The following is a 5,532-nucleotide window of genomic DNA, read 5'->3' as shown; positions in this document are numbered from 1 at the left end:
GATTCAGAATGGCTTCAACCTTAAGGGGATCCAGGAAGATGCCCTCTTTGGAGACGACAAACCTAAGAAGTCTACCGAATTCAATGTAGAAGACACATTTATACAGATTAAGATGGATACGATAGTGTTGACAGTGAAGAAAAATTTCACGGAGGTGATTTGGATGGTCATGGCACTTTGCTGAATGAGTTGGAAGGTCATCCAGGTAAGGCTACACAATGTGTCAAATATCATGAAATGCATAAGACATTGTTTGTTGGAAGGTAGCACCAACATTTTTTAGACCGAAAGGGAGTTTCTTATAGGCGAAAGTACCTCACGGGCAGATAAAGGCGGTCTTGTGTTGATCTGCTGGCGATATATTTATCTGGTTATAACCAAAAAATCTATCCATAAATGAATAAATCTCACTTCCAGCACAATCATCAATGAGATGGTCAATGAAAGGCGTAGGGTAGGGACAGGCACGACTAATGTCGCGATAATCAACATAGACCCTAATAGTGCCCTGCTTCTTGGTCACAGGGACAATATTAGAAACCTAATCTATGAGTGGGATAGGGTAAATAAACCCTGCTTTAAGAAGTTTTTCAACTTCTACTTTAATAGCTACAACCTTTTGGGGGTGTATAGGGTGCAGATGCTGTCGAACAGGTTTAGCACCTAGATACGTAGGTATTTCATGCACCACAATGCTAGGATCAATTCCAGGCATCTCTTCCTACAACCAAGCAAAAACATCATGAAATTCTCTAAAAATATCGGTATAAAGTTGAATCTCCTCCGGAGTACAGGTTACTTCGATGTGAATATGCTTGACAACCCCTAGTTTAACAAAGATGTCGATAGGTTGGATTTGCGTAATGTTCCCCATATTGCCTTCAGAGAAAACTTGATGGATTTGAATAGGTGTCTGAAGGGGTTGGGAGGGGACACAGGAAGCAAACTGCTCAAGACAAGTAATCATAGCCCCATGGCTAGGGAGAAACGAGGAACGATGGTGATGATAAAACCAAAGAGGTTCCTTGAAAGACATAGTCTCGATAATCGCTTCATCAGAAGGAAAGACTTCCTGTAAGGGATCCAAAGAACCGCTATCTCCAAGTCAAGGGGATTGTATATACGTGTCGAGAGCCCCGCTCGAGGGAGCAGGTTTAGAAGATGAAGCCGATGTAGAAACAATTTCGACATAGTTGAGCTCGACAGGACTCAATGGCATGACATCGCCCTAATATTCTACCTGATCAGTGGGAGGAAGGACCTAAGGATCAGAACGAATAGAGATCATATTGATGGGAGTGAGGTTGGGAGGTGGGAGTGAAAAAACACCCATAAGTGTAGGATCTTTAAAAATTCCAGCACCCACACTCTCATATGGAATAGAGGTATGCTCCACAAAAGGCACGTTGCCATCGGAAGAGGAAGAAATGAAGAAGGATAGCTGGTCTACTGTGAAAATTTTCCCTTGATGGGGAAAACGAAGGACACGAAATAGAGATGAAGCCACGGCTCGCATGTCATATGTCCAACTTCATCCTAAGAGGAGGTTGTAAGTTAAATTCACATCGACAACTTCGACCTCAACTTCAACCATCTTCCCTTCCAGGGTAATAGGCAGACATTGGAGTATACCATAAGGACAGGAATCTCTCCCATCGAAGGCTTCCAAGGTATTGGGAGACTGACTCAGGGTCGGAGAACTAATAGCCTTCCAACAAGCAACAAACATGATGCAAGTAGAAGCGCCTTCATCAATAATAGTGCAGTGAATAGTCTTAGAATTGATGATGACTTGAATAAGGAAGGCGATTTGGTGAGGCAGTCTCAGTACATGATTATCCAGGTCAAAAGTGATCAAATCTGAGTCAGCCGGGTCAATGCCACCGATGGTCGATAGCAGGGACTTCCTCTGGGAGGGACAACTTTGGAGGACTTCCAATGTGGACATAGCCGAAGGAGCTTGAGCTAAGTCCTCAACGATGTTATAGTGTTGTGTAGCACAAGCATTAGGGTTGTAGGAAGACTTCTGGAGCACTCCTTTAGGAGGAGGTCAAATGAATGACTCAGTACAAGGTCGCTCGATATGGAGCGGACCAGTACTCGATGAAGGAACATTGGAGAGGACCTCAGTTTCCTTCCCGGTGGGCGAAGGATATGCTTTTGACGTGTATTAATATGGATGGGAATCGTTCCAGCCATAAAAACTTGAGAGTCAAAGGTGGAAGAGGATTGACATGGATCAACCACCATTTGAGTTTGCAGCAAGGGAAAGGGCTTTTTGAGCACAACAGGAGTCCCAGGGGTGCCTTTTAGCAAACGACTAACTTCAGACCACCTAGAATAGTATTTAGTATAGTGATCCTTGTCACAAATGAAACAAGGATACTTAGGCTTGCACTTGGAACCCTCCTCGGCCAGAGGCTTAGGGGGGATCTTGCTTTGGCTGATCAGATTTATTCTTTCCTTTTCCGTTCTTCTTTCCTTTCGAAGTTTTGTCCACCGTGGTGGACTGGACGGTGTTAACTGTGGAAGTCTTACCAGAGTTGGGTGAAGCCTAAGAAGCATTTTCATTTGGAGCATTAGACTTTTCCTTCGTAGGGTTCGTGGAAGATTTCCTAGAGGACACGTTAATGGAACCAATGACACCGTCAACAGATGGTGTTGACAAAGCTTTGGAAGTTTTGGGTCGTCGAGAATCTAGCAAATAATCATATAGCGTATTAGACTAGGAGTAAACCAAGTCAAGATACTGAGCACGCATAACGGCCTTCTCTTCAGTTACACATGCCCCCATAGCAATGTCCTGGGTTATCAGACCGAAAAACGAGGTTGTAAACCAGTCGGTCAGAAGCTAATTAGGAATCTAGAACTTAACTAAACGACGATGCCTCCTCCATTCATGGATGTGATCAGAGATATGTGTGGCCATGTCCTGTTTCTAGGATGTCAGGAGATGTGTGCCCATTTCATATCGAATCAACAATTGAAAATGAGTTAAAAATTCCATAGCAAGAAAGTTAAAGTCCTAAAAATTTCCGCGAGCTAGCTCAATATACCATTTTGCGACAGATCCAGTGAGAGTCCATTGGAAAAGACGAAGTCGGATTGAATCATCAAGCCATGAATTCGATGAACACCATAGGTGATAGGTGATGACATGAGCTTGGGTATCTTCGCCAACCTTACCATCGGATTTGGGACAATCACCGGGGATCTTAGTTGGAACCGACGGCCAATACGGATTATGAAGAATGGGATCATTTGTCAGTTTGGAAACATCTAGTAATTCCAATGTTGCCAAGAATAGTAATTGAGGGTTGAAGGACATCTGAGGTCGTGGGTAAGAAACAACATCAGAGTTCCATCCAGTTCCCGGTTGCCCCCATTGACTTTGCCCAAATGGATTTGGCCCATAAGGGTTTTGCCCGTAGGGATTTTTTCCATAGTGATTATAATTGTAACCGGATGGTTGACCCTAGTTTTGACCACCAACATTCCATTGATTACCAACCTGGCCAACAGGAGCAACGTATGGTTGCTAAATTTTTTGATAAGGGTTAACCTATGGCGATTGATAATTTTGGTATGGGGCAATTTGAGTTTGCCCTTGGGGCTGCTGGAAAACATATGGTGGTTGGGCTCCAAACTGTGCTTGGGGTCCAGGTTGCATTTGATAAGTAGGTTGGGTTTGAAAACCAACTTGAGTTTGAAGACGAGATTAGGTCTGGAGCCCAGACTGGGCTTGAAAACTGGGTGGAGCTTGAGAAGCAACGAGAGTTTGAGTGCCCAGTTGAGCGGGTCCAGATGGATGTCCTTGCAAAAACCGAGGCTGACCCATCTGGATAGAAGGTTGGCCCGATTGAGACTGAGGTTGACCCATTTTCCCAGAAGCTTGCACTTGCTGGGTGATGGGTTGACCTTGCACAACCAAAGGCTGTCCTCACTGACCAGATGGTTGAGTAGGCTGAACAATTGGTTGGCCTTGCTAGATTTGAGGTTGACCAACTTGTCCAGAAGATAGACCAGACTGGATAGTGGGTTGGCCTTACTAGATTTGAGGCTGACCTACTTGTCTAGAGGGGTGACCTTGCTGGGCACCAGGTTGGCCTTGTTGGATGTAAGGTTGTTATGGGTTGCCAACAGGTTGCCCAAAGTATGTAAAAGGGAACCACTGAAGGCTAAAGGTTGTCCTTGGAAGGGTTGTCCTTGTGGGCCAACAGGTTGACCTGGATAAGGTTGCCCGTAATATGGTTGTCCGTGAGATGGTTGCTCATAAGACGGCTAACCTTGATAGGGTGAACCTTGAAAATTTGAAGGTTGTGCTTGGCCACCATGATAACTGGTGGGGCCCCAAGCAATAGCTAATGGAACCAAAACCTCAACAGTAGGTTGAGATGGCATGGGTCCAGGGTGATAAATATGAGCTCGTCGAGAATCATAATAATGAAATGGATTCTATGGATCCGAATTCTGAAGAGCTTGCAAATACTGATCATATGCCCCCCCTGCTGGAATGGAACCAGAAGAAAGTGGGGCACTATGGGTGGGATTGACAACTCCAGATGTCGATGCCGATGGACCACTACTTGGAGGACCAGTCGAAGATCCGGCAATAGTGTTCACGACTGAATATGCAGTGACGGCATTGACAATGGGGGTTGAAGAAGCCACACAAACAGTTGGAATAGTCAGGACAGATGTGACAGTCACATTGTGAATATGGGGTGTAAAAGGTCCTAAGATTGGAGTAATGGTACGAGACCACATGGAACTCGTAAGGGGAGATCTAGAACTCATGATATCAGCCAAAGTATGATAGCGTAAAGGAAATGTGATACCAAGAGGGGTGACACAGAGGGGTGAAGTTTTCTAGGTATAGGGATTTCACCACTTGCCATAAAGGTCTCCTCTCTCGTGATGGGGTTCGTCTCATCCATGTCAGAGGAAGAAATTGGGACCGAAACACCAGAAGGAGTAATGGGAAAGTCTTCTTTGGAAGGCTCCTAAATGGGGCTCTAATGAATATCATAAAACTCGTCTTTCGGAGTGCGAAAGTTAAGCCGTTGGATACTCGGAATAACAGGAAGAGTATCACTAACAACTGGTACCTCAGAAGTGACAAAAGATGGAGAGCCTTGGTCACTTGGTACAGGAGATGAGATCAGTGATTCCACCAGGATGATTTAACTCAAAAATTCCTAGGCAAAACTAAACGAGCAAAGAAAACAATCCTATGCAAAATGAAACGCGATCAATATTTAACAAGGTAAATGTGAACATGGCCGAATAAATTTTAAGACACGGGAACAAAACTTGACCTTTTCATCTTTAAAGGGTCGAGAAAAGGAAAAAAAGATGACTTTAGTCACCTTTGAATATTTAATGAGCCTGAAAGGACAAGTGCTCAGATGGACCTTTTCTTTTAAGGAGTCTGAAAAGGAATGAAACTGGCTACTCTGGAGAACTAGGCAAAAGGTTTACCAAACAACCCGTAAAATTGCATATTGTTACACTAAAAAATGTCACCTTGAC

This window comes from Pinus tabuliformis, chromosome X, assembly GCF_031772625.1.
Source record: "Pinus tabuliformis cultivar Carrire ecotype Pingquan chromosome X, CPIR1, whole genome shotgun sequence".
Lineage (NCBI taxonomy): Eukaryota > Viridiplantae > Streptophyta > Pinopsida > Pinales > Pinaceae > Pinus > Pinus tabuliformis.
Note: the sequence above shows the minus strand (reverse complement) of the source record.